Below are 16035 nucleotides of genomic sequence, written 5' to 3' on the forward strand. Positions count from 1 at the left end.
TTTTTTTTATTTTTTTTTGTTTCTATTATTTGTGATCTAAGATAAGTTGTCAGTGCTAGAAAATAATCTGTTATATCTATAGGATGTTTTTTGTAAGCCTTATGATAACCACAATGTAAAAACCTAGAATGTAGATTCACTAAAAATAAAAAAGCAATTAATGAAAATATACTACCAGAGGAAAAAAAATCACTGAACCATGAAGGAAGATAGGAAGAAAGGAAGAGAAGAGTTACAAAACAATGAGAAAACAAGTGACAAAATGGCAGTAGTAAGTCCTTATTAATAACACTGAATGTAAATGGACTCAGTTTTCCAATTAAAAGGCATAGAGTGACTGAGCAGATAAAGATACAAGACCCAACTATATGCTGCCTATAAGAAACCCACTAGACCTATACAGACACACATAGATTGAAAGTGAAGGGATGGAAAAAAACATTCCCTGCAACTGAAAACCAAAAAAGAGCAGGAGTAGCTATATTTTTATCAGATAAAATAGAGTACAAATCAGAGACTAGAAAGAGACAAAGGAAGTCACTATATAATGATAAAGGAATCAATTCAGCAAGAGGATATAATAATTATAAATATCTATGCACCCAACACCAGAGCTCCCGAGTATATAAAGCAAACATTAATATATCTAAAGGGTTAGACTGCAATACAAGAATAGTAGGGGACTTTAACACCCCTCTCAGTAATGGACAGATCAGACAGACAGAAAATCAACAAAGAAATGCCAGTGTTAAACTATATACTAGACCTAATAGGCCTAACAGATATTTACAGAATATTTCACCCAAATGCTGCAGAATACACACTCTTTTCATCATCACATGGAATATTCTTCAGAATAGATCATATCTTAGGCCACAAAACAAGTCTCAGCAAATTCAAAGTACAAATATCAAGTATCTTTTCTGACCACAATAGGATAAAACTACAAATCAATGACAAGAGGAACCTTGGAAACTTCACAAACACATAGAAATTAAACAACATACTCCTGAAATGAGTCAATGAAAAAATTAAGGAAATTTAAAAATTTCTTGAAATTAATGAAATTGGAAGTACAACATTCCAAAATCTATGGGATACAGTAAAAGCAGTACTAAGAGGGAAGTTATAGCAATAAATGCTTATATTGAAAAAGTAGAATGACTTTTACTAAAAAACCTAATACACACCTGTAATCCTAGCACTCTGGGAGGCCGAGGCGGGCAGATCGTTTGAGCTCAGGAGTTCGAGACCAGCCTAAGCAAGAGCGAGACCCCGTCTCTACTAAAAATAGAAAGAAATTATCTGGACAAATAAAAATATATATAGAAAAAATTAGCCAGGCATGGTGGCGAATGCCTGTAGTCCCAGCTACTCGGGAGGCTGAGACAGAAGGATCACTTGAGCCCAGGAGTGTGAGGTTGCTGTGAGCTAGGCTGATGCCACGGCACTCACTCTAGCCCAGGCAACAGAGTGAGACTCTGTCTCAAAAAAAACAAAAAAAACCTAATGATGCACTTCAAGGAACTAGAAAAGTAAGAACAAACTAAACCCAAAATTAATAAAACTAATGAAATAATAAAGGTGAGAGGAGAAATAAATGAAATGGAAACTAAAAAACAATACAGAAGATCAATGAAACAAAACATTGGTCTTTTGTAAAAAGGCTGGGTGTGGTGGTTCATACCTGTAATCCCAGCACTTTGGAAGGCCAAGGTGGGAGGATTGCTTGAGCCCAGGAGTTTGAGACCAGCCTGGGCAACATAGCAATAACTTGTCTCTACAGAAAATTTAAAGAATAGCTGGGTGTGGTGGTATGCACCTATTGTCCCAGCTACTCAGGAGGCTAAGGCAGGAGGATCACTTGAGCCCAGGAGTTCGAGGCTGCAGTGTGTTATGATTGCACCACTGCACTCCAGTCTGGGCAACAGAGCAAGACGCTGTCTCTAAAAAATAAGAATGAAAAGTTGGTTTTTTGAAATGATAAATTAAATTTACAAAGCTTTGGAAAGTCTAAGAAAAAAATAGAGAAGACCCAAATAGATAAAATGAGAAATGAAAAAGGAGACATAACAACTGAGAGCTCAGAAATACAAAGAATCATTAGAGACTATTATGAACAACTATATGTCAACAAATTGCAAAACCTAGAAGAAATGGATAATTCCTGGACACATACAACCTACCAAGATTGAACCATGAAGAAATAGAAAAACTCAATAATCCAATAACAGCTAAAGAGATCAAAACTGTCATAAAGTCCCACATCAAAGAAAAGCCCAGGACCTGACGATTTTACTGCTGAATTATACCAAACATTGAGAGAAGAACTAATGCCAATTCTACTCAAACTCTTCAAAATAATTGAAGAGGAGGGAATACTTCCAAACTCATTTAACAAGGCCAGCATTACCCTCATACCAAAACCAGATAAGGATACAACAAAACAAGAAAACTATAGGCCAATATCACTGATGAACATAGATGCAAAAATTCTCAACAAAATACTGGCAAATCAAATTCAACAGCACATTAAAAAGATCATTCTTCATGAGTATATGGGATTCATCCCAAGGATGCAAGGATGGTTCAATATGCATAAATCAATAAACGTGATACATCACATTAACAGAACCAAGAACAAAAACCATGTGATTATTTTAAGAGATACTGAAAAGGCATTTGATAAAATTATATCCATTTATGATAAAAACCCTTATCAAACAGGGCATATAAAGAACATACCTCAAAATAATAAAGGCCATATATGACAAACTCACAGCTAACATTATACTGAATGGGGAAAAATTGAAAGGCTTTCCTCTAAGATCTGGAGCAAGAAAAAGATGCCCACTTTCACCACTTTTATTCAGTATAGTACTGGAAGACCTGGCCAGAGCAATTAGGCAAGAGAAAGAAACAAAGGGTATCCAAATTGGAAAGAAAGAAGTCAAATTAACCTTGTTCACAGATGACATGATCTTAGACTTAGAAAAACCTAAAGACTCCACCAAAACTATTAGAATTGATAAATGAATTCAATAAAGTTGCAGGATACAAAATCAACATACAAAATCCGTAGCATTTATATATGCCAACAGCAAACAATCTGAAAAGAAATTAAGAAAGCAATCTCATTTACAGTAGCTACAAAGAATATAAAATACCTAGGAATATATCTATATTATGGAATATATATATTGTGGAATATATGTATATATGGAAAACAATTTTTGAAAACACTGATGAAAGAAATTGAAGAGGACACAAAAAAATGGAAAGGTATTCCATGCTTATAGATTGAAAAAATTAATATTGTTAAAAAGACAATACTACCAAAAGCAATTTATAGATTCATTGCAATCCCTGTCATAATACCAATGAAATTCTTCACAGAGATTTAAAAAACCCTGAGATTTATATGAAACCACAAATGACCCCAAAGTAGCCAAAGTAATCCTGAGCAAAAAGAACAAAGCTAGAGGCATCACACTACCTGACTTCAACATTTACTATAATACAAAGCTGTAGTGACCAAATCAGCATTGTAGTGGCGTGAAAACAGACACATAGACCAATGGAACAGAATAGAGAACCGAGATATAAATCCATGTGTTTACAGCCAACTCATCTTTGACAAAGGCACTAAGAACATACAATGGGGGAAAGGACAATCTCTTCAATAAATGGTGCTGGGAAAACCAGATAACTGTAGAAGAATTAAACTAGACCCCTATTTTTCACCATACACAAAAATCAAATCAAAATGGATTAAAGACTTAAACCTAAGATTTGAAACTGAAATTACTAGAATAAAACATTGGGCAATGCTCCAGGACATTGATCTGGGCAAAGATTTTTTTGTGTAAGACCTCAAAAGCATAGGTAATCAAAGCAAAAATAGACAAGTGGGATTACATTAAGCTAAAAACCTTCTGCACAGTAAAGGAAACAATCAACGAAGTGAAGAGACACCCAACCAACCTCCTTTAAACTGAAATACCAGATCTTCCTGGTTCTTCAGCCTACTGGCTTTGAATTGGGAATATACCATTGACTCTTTGTAGCTACAGCTTGTAGACTCACCTTGCTGATCTCAGGACTTGTCAGACTCCATAATCATAGTGTACTACTTCTACTTAAAAGAAAAAGTAAACTGTAAATAGCCTCAGGCAGGTCCTTCAGGAGATATTCCAGAAGGAGGTATTGTCATCATAGGAAATGACAGCTCTATGCATATTCTTCCCCCTGAAGACCTTCCAATGGGACAAGTTGTGGAAGTGAAAGACAGTGATATTGATGTTCTGGGCTCTGTATAGGCCTAGGTCAATGTGTGTGTTTGTGTCTTAGTTTTTAACAAAAAAGTACTTTTCAGCCCCACTGAGGCTTTGCAAAGCCTTTGAGGCTCCTGTAATCCAGCTCTGATTTGTCTTGCTCCTCCCCCCATCTCAAGCGGAGTAGAGAACGTGCAAATCTCTCGGAGCTACAGGGTTCCTCCTAAAGCTTGGGGCATTCGTATGCCCCACCTGGGTGACCAGAGCTTACCACAGGCACAGAAGGTCATCTCAGCAGCTGACACTTCCATGCAAACATCAATCAATGACAGGGGGACAACCCCATAGCTAAGCATAGAGCCTCCCAACTCAAACAAACAGAGAGTAGCTGATACATACTCGCAAGTACTATCCACCATCACCAAGATTAAGCTGGGGGACCTAACTCACTACACACTGTTGGGAAGAGGTGAAGACAGCAGGTTATGGGTAACCCAAGAGGTACACCAAACCTGCTAGAACACCCCACAGGCAACTCAGGATAGCACTCCTTTCCCTGGAATGCTCTGGGATTGATCTTTGGGGACCTAGAGACAGGTGCATAAGCCATGCCTAGCATCCCCAGGTCTCAGGCAAGAGGCCAGGTGAGAAGGAACCAGTGAAAGAACTCCAGAAACATGAAAATTCAGAGCAAAAGGACACCCCCCAAAAGAAAATAACAAACCCTTACTAATGGATACCAAGCAAAATGAAAAGATGGAAATGACAGATGAAGTATTTTGAATATAGATTGTAAGGAAGTGCAATGAAATACAAGAAAAAATAGAAACCCAACACAAAGAAACCATGAAAACAATGCAGGAAATGAATGAAATATTTACTAAGGAGATAAAATTATTTTAGAAAAATCAAATAGACCTTCTGTAAATGAAAAATTCATTCAAGGAAGTATAAAACATGGTGGAAAGCCTTAAGAATTGGCTAGATCAGGCAGAAGAAAGAATCTCAGATCTTGAAGACAACACCTAGGAGTTAAACAAGTCAGTCAAAGAGACAGAACTGAGAAATGAGAGTAATGAACAAATCCTACAAGAAATACAGGATCATATAAACAGGCTTAATCATAAGAATCATAAGCATCCCTAAGGGCAAAGAAGAAAATACATACAAGGGTTGGAAAACCCATTTGTGGAAATAATTGAGGAAAATTTCCCTGGGCTTGATAGACATCTAGATATCCAGGTGCAAGGAGATCAAAGCACCCTTGGGAGATCATACAAAGAGGCAATCACAATAACACATAGTCATCATACTTGCCAAAGTAAACATGAAAGAGGCACTCCTATGAGCTGTAAGGCAAAAGCAACAGGTAACTTACAAAGGAAAACCCATCAGACTAACTGCAGACTTCTCAACTGAGACCTTACAAGCCAGAAGGGACTGGGGCCCCATTCTCTGTCTTCTCAAACAGAATAATGGCCAGCCTAGAAATTTTTATTCTATAAAACTAAGTTTCTTATATGAGGGAGAAATAAAGACTTTCTCAGAGAAGCAAACACTGGGAATTTGTCAAGACCAGACCTGCCCTGCAGGAAATATTCAACTGCATTTTACATGGATCAGAGCAATAGTCACCCACCAGTGTAAAATCACCCAAAAGCTAAAGCTCAGAGCCCATACCATAATGCCTCAAGTGGTAAAACAAAGCAATAAAGTTCTACCCAACAGGATGAACAGATATTTACTCCACTTATCAATTCTTTCAATAAATGGGAATGGTTTGAACTCCCCACTCAAGAGACATAGGCTGGCTGAATGTATAAAAAAAATACAAGCTAAGTATCTGCTATCTCCAGGAAACACATGTAACCTACAAGGACTCATTCAGACTCAAGGTGAAGGGATGGAAAACAATATTCCATGCAAACGGAAACTGAAACAAAGCTGATATAGCCATTCTCATATCCAATAACAAACTTCAAATCAGCAAAAGTAAAGAAAGACAAAGATGGTCATTATATAATGGTGAAGGGAACAATTCAACAAGAAGATGTAACAATACTAAATATTTAGGTACCTAACACAGGTGCACCTAGATTCATAAAGCAAACCCCACTTGATCTAAACAAAAATGATAAACAGCAGTATCATAATATCTAGGGACTTCAACACCCCACTGACAGAATGGGACAGATCCTCCAAGCAGAAAATAATAAAAGAAATAATGGACTTAAATGGAACTCTAGAACAAATGGGCCTAACAGGCATTTACAGAGTATTCTACCCCCAAACCACTGAATATACGTTCTTCTCATCAGCTCATGGAACATTCTCTAAGATTGATCACATCCTAAGCCACAAAGCATGTCTCAAAATTTAAAAAAAAAAAAGATAGAAATTATGCCATGTATCTTCTCAGACCAAAGTGGAATAAAATTAGAAATCAATTCCAACAGAAACACTCAACTCTACACAAAGTCCTGGAAATTAAACGATTATTGGGTCAAGGAGGAAAATAAGAGGGAAATCAAAAGATTCTTCAAACTAAATGACAAAGGGGACACAAATTATCAAAATCTGTGGGATTTAGCAAAAGCAGTTATAAGAGGAAAATTCTTAGCCATAAATGCCTACATCCAAAAGACGGAAAGATCACAAATCAACAATCTAAAATTGTTTTAAGGAATTGGAAAAGAAAGAGAAAACCAATCCCAAACCCAGCAGAAGAAAAGAAATAACTAAAGTCAGAGCAGAACTAAATGAAATTGATAACAAAAGAATTATACAGAAGATTAATGAAACAAAAAGTTGGTTCTTTGAAAAGACAAACAAAATCGACAGGCCTCTCGCTAGATAAACCAGAAACAGAAAAGAAAGGACCCTAATAAGCTCAATCAGAAATGAAAAAGGAGATATTACAACTGATACCACAGAAATACAAAATGTCATTTCTGAATACCATAAAAATCTCTATGCACATAAACTTGAAAACATGGAGGAAAAGGACAAATTCTTGGAAATGCACAACCTCCCTAGGCTCAATCAGGAAGAGATAGAACTCCTGAACAGACCAAATATCAAGTAACAAAATTGAAGCAGCAATAAAAAAATCTCCCAATAAAAAAAAAAAGTCTTGGATCAGATGGTTTCACAGCTGAATTTTACCAGACTTACAAAGAAGAACTGGTACTTATACTGCAGAAATTATTTCATAACATAGAGAAGAAAGGAATCCTCCCCAATTTGTTCTATAAAGCCAATATCACCCTGATGCCAAAGCCAGGAAAGAACACAACAAAAAAACTAAACTACAGACCAATATCTCTTATGAATATAGATGTAAAAATTCTGAATAAAATCCTAACAAATCAAATTCAGCTGCACATAAAAAACAAACAAACAAACAACAACTAAAAAAAAAACACCACAGTCAAATGGGCTTCATTCCAGAGATGCAAGGATGGTTCAACATATGCAAATCTATAAATGTGATTCACCATATAAATAGAAGCAAAAAAAAAGACCATATGACCCTCTCAGTAGGCGCAGAAAAAAACCATTTGACAAAATTCAGCACCCTTTAATGATAAGAACGCTTAACAAAATAGGCATAGATGGAGCATACCTCAATATTATAAAAGCCATATATATCAAACCCACAGTCAACATTGTACTAAACAGGGAAAAATTGAAAGTGTTGCTGCTTAGAACTGGAACCAGACAAGGTTGTCCACTGTCACCATCTCTGTTCAACATAGTGCTGGGAGTCCTAGCCAGAGCAATCAGGCAATAGAAGGAAATCTAAATGGGGAAAGAAGAGGTCAAACTATTGGTCTTTGCTGATTATATGATCTCATATCTATAAAACCTCAAAAATTTTGCCAAGAGACTCCTGGAATGGATAAAATAAATTCAGCAAAGTCTCAGGTTACAAAATCAATGTACACAAATTAGTAGCATTCCTATACAACAACAACAGTCAAGCTAATAATCAAATCAAAGACTCAATATCTTTCACAGTAGCAACAAAGAAAATAAAATACCTAGGAATATATTTAACCAAGGAGGTAAAAGATTTAAACAGCGAGAACTACAAAACACTGAGGAAGGAAATCGCAGAGGATGTAAACAAATGGAAAAATATATCATGCTCGTGGATCAGTAGAATCAACATTGTTAAAATGTCTGTACTACACAAAGTGATTTACAGATTCAATGCAATCCGCATTGAAACACCAATGCCATTTTTTGCAGATCTAGAAAATATAATTCTGTGCTATGTATAGAACCAGAAAAGACCCTGAATATCCAAAGCAACCTTAAGCAAAACGAACAAAATGGGGGTCATCACTTTACTAGACTTCAAGCTATACTACAAGACTATAGTAACCAAAACAGCATGGTACTGGCACAAGAACAGAGACCTAGACCAAAGGATCAGAACAGAGAACCTAAATATAAAACCATCCTCATATTGCCATCTGATCTTTGACAAAGCAGACAAAAACATACACTGGGGAAAAGAATCCTTATTCAATAAATGGTCCTGGGAAAATTGGATAACCACATGTAGAAGACTGAAATATGATCCGAACCTGTCACCACTCCTAAAAATTAATTCACAGTGGATAACAGACTTAAACCTAAGGCATGAAACTATACGAATTCTAGAAGAGGTTGGAAAAACTCTTCTAGATATCAGCCTTGGCAAAGAATTTATGAAGAAGACCCCAAAGGCAATCACAGCAACAACAAAAATAAATAAATGGGACCTGATTAAATTAAAAAGCTTCTGCATAGTCAAGGAAACAATCAATAGAGCAAATAGATAACCTACAGAATGAGAGAAAATATTTATATGCTATACAACTGATAAAGGGCTAATAACCAGAATTTACAAAGAACTCAAGCAAATCAGCAAGAAAACATTAAAGAACCCCATTAAAAAGTGGGCAAAGAACATGAACAGAAGTTTTTCAAAAGAAGTTAGACTAAGGGCCAATAAACATATGAAAAAATGCTCAATGTCTCTAATCATCAGGGAAATGCAAATCAAAACCACAATGAGATATCACCTGACTCCAGTGAGAATGGCTTTTATCAAGAAGTCCGAAAACAAGAGATGCTGGCATGGATGCACAAAGAAAGGAACACTGATACACTGAGGGTGGGACTGCAAACTAGTATAACCTCTATGACAGGTAGTATGGAGATACCTCAAAGAACTAAAAGTAGACCTACCATTTGATCCAGAAATCCCACTACTGGGTATTTACCCACAGGGAAAAAAGACATTTTATATTAAAGACACTTGCACTTGAATGTTTATAGCAGCATAATTCACAATTGCAAAGATGTGGAAACAACTCAGATGCCCATCAATACATGAGTGGATTAATAAATTTTGGTATGTGTATACCATGGAGTATTACTCAGACATAAAAAAAATGGTGAACTAATACCTTTTGTAACAATCTGGATGCAACTAGACACCATCCTTTTAAGTGAAGTATCACAAGAATGGAAAAACAAAAACCACATGTATTCACTACTGAATTGGAACTAATAGATCAACTAATAGATCATGAGTATGTGCACATGTGGTAGTAAAATTCAATGGAAATCAAGCAGGTGGAGGGGAGAGGAGGGGATGAGTAAATTCACACCTAACAGGTACGATGTACACTACCTGGGTGATGGACACACTTATAACTTTGACTCAAACTGTACAAAAGCAATTCATGTAACCAAAATGTTTGTACCCCTGTAATATTCTGAAATTTTAAAAAAAGTGAAGAAACAACCCACAGAATGGGAGAAAATATTTGCAAACTACCTATCTAACAAGGGATTAATAACCGGATTATATAAGGAGCCTAAACAACTCAATAGCAAAAAACCAAAATCAATTAAAAATTGGACAAAAGACCTGAATAGACACTACCCAAAAGAAGACATACGAATGACCAATAGGTTTATGAGAAAATGCTCAACATCACTAATCATCAGAGAGATGCAAATCAAAACTATGATAAGATATTATCTCACCCCACTTATACTGACTTTAATCAAAAAGACAGGCAATAATTGGATGCATTCAAGGATGTGAGGAAAGGGTAACCCTTGTTCACTGTTGGTGGGAATGTAAACTACTACAGCTACTATGGAGAACAATCATAGAGGTTCCTCGAAAAACGAAAAATAGAACTACCATATGATCCAGCAATTTCACTACTGAGTATATATCCAAAAGAATGGAAATCAGTATATTGAAAAGACAGCTGCACTCCCATGTTTGTTGCAGCATTGTGTACAATAGCCAAAATATGAAATTAACCCAAGTGCCCATCAATGGATGAGTAGATAAAGAAAATGTGGTGTATATACACAATGAAATATTATTCAGACATAAAAAACAATGAAATTCTTTTTCATTCTTTTCATTCATGTGATTTGGAGTAACATGGATGGAACTGGAGGTTATTATAATATATTTAGTGGAATAAGCCAAGCACAGAAAAATAAATATCACATGTTCTCACTCATATGTGGGAGCTATAAAAATAGATCTCATGAAGATAGAGAGTAGATTGGTGGTTAACATAGGCCAGAAAGTGGGGGGCAGGATGAAGAGAAGTTGATTAATAGGTATAAATATATGGTTGAATAGAAGAAGTTAGTATTAGATCATTAGGGTGGCTATAGTTTACAACAATATGTTTTGTGTTTCAAAATAGCTAGAAGAGAAGAATTGGAATGGTTCTAGCATAAAAAAAAGACAACTATTTAAGATGATGGATATCCTAAGTACACTGATTTGATCTTTAGAAATTATATAGATGTATTCAATAATCACATGCACCCCAAAACTATGTGTATCTATTAGGTATCAATAAAAAATAAATATTTTTTAAAAATGAGCAGAAATCAGAACAAGTCACCAAAGAAGACATACAGATGGCAAATAAGTATATGAAAAGGTCCTCAATGCCATATGTCATTAGAGAACTGCAAATTAAAACAACCATGAAACACCACTATACACCTATTAGAATGGTCAAAGTCCAAAATGCTGAAAACACCAAATGATGGCAAGAATGTATAGCAACAGGAACTCTCATTCATGCTGGTGTGAATGGAAAATAGTACAGCCACTTTTGAAGACAGTTTGGTAGTTTATTTGAAAACTAAACATATTCTTGCCGTATGATCCAGCAGTATGCTTCTTGGTATCTACCTAAATGATATGAAAACTTAGGTCCACACAGAAACTTGCACATGGATATTTATAGCAACTTGCCAAAACATGGAAGGAAAGAAGATGTTCTTTTGTAGGTGAATGTATAAACTGTGGTACGTATGTCCTGACCATGGAGTATTATTTAGCACTAAAAATAAATGAGCTAGTAAGCCACTGAAAGTCATGGAGGAATCTTAAATGCATATTACTAAGTGAAAGACACCAATCTGAAAAGGCCACTACTGTATGATTCCAACTTTATTGGAGTCTGGGAAAAGGCAAAACTATGAAAACAGTAAAAAGATTAGTGGTTGCCAAGGGTTGGAGAGAGGGAGGCAGATTTTTAGGTAGTGAATAGAATAGAGGATTTTTAGGTAGTGAAACTATTCTGTATGGTACTGTAATGCTGGGTAAATGTCATTACCCATAGAATGCACAAACCCATTCATCCAAACCCATAGAATGTACAACACCAAGAATAATATACTGTAGTGTAAGCTATGGACTTTGGGTGATAATGAGTGTCAATATAGGTTCATCAACTGTAAAAAATGTACCATTCTAGTGGGGCATGTTGATAGTAGGAGAGGCTTTGAGTAATTAGGGGCAGAGGGAATATGGTAACTCTATACTTTCCACTCAATTTGCTATGAACCTAAAACTGCTCTAAAAAAGAAAACCAAGTCTATTAAATCATTTTCTTACAAAACCAGGTATATATTATACACATGGTAAAATGCAATATTTTCCTTTTTTAAAAGTCTTTCGATTTTGATTTGACTAAAATTAAAGAATCTTGTCTTGCACTTAATGTCCTTCAATAGACCATTAGAGGGGAAATTTTGTAAAATAAAACTGCATTCAAGGGTCAGGTTTTATAATTTATTTCTATTTTTGTATGAATAACAAAGAATTCTTCCCTGAAAAATGTATTCAGTGACTAGTCATTACCTATTAAATTATATTTCTGAAATTTAATTTAATATTCAAGCTCTACATAGTCTTGTTCCAGTGAATATTCAAGTCAGCAAACATTTTTTGAATGCCTGTTAGCTTGAGGTGTTGGAAAAAAATAGTTAAGTTTAAATCTCAAGGTTTGTTGCCACTTGTTGATGATGTGACCTTGTATAAGTTATTTAACCTCAGAACCACAGTTTCTTCTACAAAGTAAAATAAGAATAAATGGAAAATGGAATACAGAATGCATAGGTTTGTATGGCAGATATCTATGGTTATTGTTTGCCTTGCCCACCCCATCAACCATGTTATTCCCTGTGCTGTCAATCACAAGCCATAAGAATAGGCACATGATCAAAGTTGGTAACTTAGAGTAATCTGTGCTCCCACACACATTGAACACAGTAGGAACAGAGCACTTGTGCAGTACTGAAAAGGATCTTGAAAGGGCTCTTTTGTATGAAATGTTGAAACTAAAGCTGTTTCTTGTTCTTGAACTTTCAGATGGAGAGAGCCTCTCTGAGAATAAGGCCTGTGGAGTGAGACTTTTGTCTCTGTCCTGGGCCAAGAAAAGGGCTAGGAATATAATTTTATCTCTCTTAAGCTAAGAAGCGAGCTGGGTATATATTAGGCCCAAAATAAATATTTGTTGAATGTTTTCAGAATGAATGAAAACACTTCTCCCTTTTAGAAGGGAATGTTGTTTCAAGCAATTGTGTTTTTTGAAGAATGAGCCTTCTCTGTCTTTTGAAAACAGTGAACAGATTTTAATGTGGCAATTTTTAGCCCAACTAAAATTTGGGCTCTGGGTTGAATAAGATTTGGAGACATTTTGAGATTGGTCATGAAGGATTACTGGGGAAGAACAGAAGAGAATTGGATTTTGGTATAACAGGGAACAGAATACAGGCAAGGAGCATAGGAGACAGGGTGTAGGGAGGAGAAGGTAGCTGTCTTGACAGGCACTTGGTGCTAGGAAAATAGTCCCAGTGGAACTACTGTCAGTGAGGTGCCAAGTGTGCCAAGAGAAAACTGTTAAACAAGCAAGAATCAAGTGTCCAGTAGTCCAATTGAATTGGAGCCTTGAATGGCACAGCTCCCTGTCTCTGTATGAGTGGGGGTTGTCCACATGTTTATCCTGAGGTTGGGCCAACTGATCATCCAGTTTTCATGAGAATAGGAACTCTTCCTTGTCTACTTCAAGCACCCTCTCCTTGCCAGCTAGGAAAATGCCTGTTCTGTCCTACAAGGCTTTGATCTACTTCCATTATGCTACTCCGTGAGCATAGCTCCAGGACAACCGGGTTTGAGTTAATGGATGAGCACTACAGAGTACCTCAGGCTGGCATGGTGGGGGATGGACATCTCTGTTACATCCATTGTATAGATGAGAAAACTGAGGATCAAAGCAATCAAATGACCTGCCCAAGGTTTTAGCTTGTGTATGACAATCTGTGCCTGAACTTGGCTCTTACTCCAAAATCCACATTCTTTCCACTTGACCTGGTGACTTTTCTGCTCCTCTGCTAATTCCCAGTGAGGAAGAGGTCTGTAAGACCAGAGAGACCCAGAGGCTGCTGCATTACTAGAGAAAGCCCCTGCAAGAATGGAAGGAGGGAGGAGGTCGCTTATCTGACTCTTGTGCTTGGGTGAGGCTACAGCACCTGCAAAGCAGGTACTGGCCCATGCAAAACCAGAGGGATGCTTTGGCCGTAATGATCCCCTCTGCCCAGCAAGATCAGCAAACCTCAAGATTACAAATATGAGGCTCACCATTTGATTTTTTTAAAACTTTATGTTAACAAATCTGTCTCTGCTTCTCAGCTAAATTATAGGCTCATTGAGGGCAGGAACTTTCTACAGTTTTGTGTCATGCTTTTATTCAGGGCTATACACATTAAAAATTAGTAATGCTGGTTAATGAGTGCTTTTAAAACTTCTTGGACTATATGGACTGTAAATCTTTAGCAAAGGAAGAACTTTAGTAACGTAAAGAATATTTTACCTCATCATTGTAAGTTGTAACAGTCACAAACATTCCTAATCCAGGAGCAGACTCAAGGAAATCATGTCTGCCTATGTCCCATTGCTGTATCTTGAAAGTCCCTGTTTCAAAAATATAAGACATTATTATAAAATGCAATAAACAACAGTAATAGATGATTATTGCTCAATTAAATGAATTTACCTTTCTCAATCTATCTAAGTTACAAACTACTCTTAGTTTGAACAGCTATATCTTGGTGGTTAGATCAACTAACAGAATAGGAAGACTTTGGAATAGAGAGGAAGGCTTAGGTTCTTGGTCTGGTTCTCACTCTTGTTGACTAAGTGACTTGACAAGTTACTTCACCACTCTAAGCCTCAGTTTCCTATTCATAAAAATGGGGATAATACTATTGAAAATAAGCATATGAAAGGTTTCCACTTAGAATGTAAACTTGGATTGTAAACTCCATGTGGGTCAGGACTGAGTGATATAAATCCTGGACCTTTTCTAACATCTCCCCAGTAGTTCTACTGCCTTTAATTTTTTGTTCCCATAACGTAATCCCATGCACTTCTGTTAGAATTCCTTCCTAAGACATAGGTGTGGTCATGTCGAATCTTCCATTTCATTGTCTCCAGAGGCTCTTACTAAAGGTTGGATCACTGAAAGAGCCTCCAACTTTTTCCTTTTAGTACATGGTAGCTATCATATAGCTTATCTTCACCTTTGTACCTTTGAAAGGTACAATGGAAATGAAAACACAGCTAACATTTATTGAGCTCTTATTATATGCCAGGTACCGTGTTAAGCACTTGACATGCATCATCTCATTTAATTCTCAGATTGTGTCCTGAGAACAGAGTATTTTTATTCATTGATTTACACAGTCATTTGACAATTATATAATGCCCACTTTCCACATAGCACCCTTCTGGGAGAAGAGGCTAGAAGCTAACAAAATAGGCAGTGTCCTTGCTCCCATGGAGTTTTCATGCAGACAGAAACAGACACTGAACAAATTAACGTAATGTGAAAGGTGTTAAGAATGCTATAAGAAAAGCAAGTAATAGGGATAGGTAGTACCCGGGGGACTTTGAAGTATTATGTGGGGAAGTTGGGAAAGGCTTCTCTGACACTGGAGCAAAGACCTGAAGGAATGGAAGCATGAAAGACATATATTTATATATTAATATAATGTCTATTTATAATGTATAAGTATGAATATAAAATTTCACAAGGGTAAGGGAAAAGGCAGTATGCTGTCTGGGTTTGAATCCTGAATCTGCTACTTGCTAGGTATGTGGCTAACGGCTAATTTTTCTATGCTTTAGTCTCATCATATCTCAAATCATTATAAAAATAGTATTTACCTACATAGGATTGTTGTCATGAAGATTCACATATGTGTAAATTGCTTAGTGAGAATGGTGCTTGGCACATAATTAGCACTGAATAAACATATACATTTTGTATATATTTATAATACATACATATAAGTATTTTAAAATCATATATACAAATATACAATCATGCTTCACTATCCACGGAGCATTGGTTCCAAGACCTCCCAAGAA

General features: G+C 36.3%; 1 long non-coding RNA gene across 1 annotated transcript in view; it reads right to left on the reverse strand.

Moving 5' to 3' along the window:
• LOC105825783 overlaps positions 1 to 14523 on the reverse strand; it is a 25655-nt gene extending 11132 nt beyond the window's left edge. The window contains exon 1 of the long non-coding RNA XR_001138281.1: positions 14477 to 14523. This is a non-coding gene — a long non-coding RNA (uncharacterized LOC105825783). The remainder of the gene's footprint in view (positions 1 to 14476) is intronic.
• Between the last annotated feature and the right edge of the window lie 1512 nt (positions 14524 to 16035).

Source organism: Propithecus coquereli, unplaced genomic scaffold (genome assembly GCF_000956105.1).
Source record: "Propithecus coquereli isolate 6110/MARCELLA unplaced genomic scaffold, Pcoq_1.0 Scaffold821, whole genome shotgun sequence".
NCBI classification, from domain to species: Eukaryota; Metazoa; Chordata; class Mammalia; order Primates; family Indriidae; genus Propithecus; species Propithecus coquereli.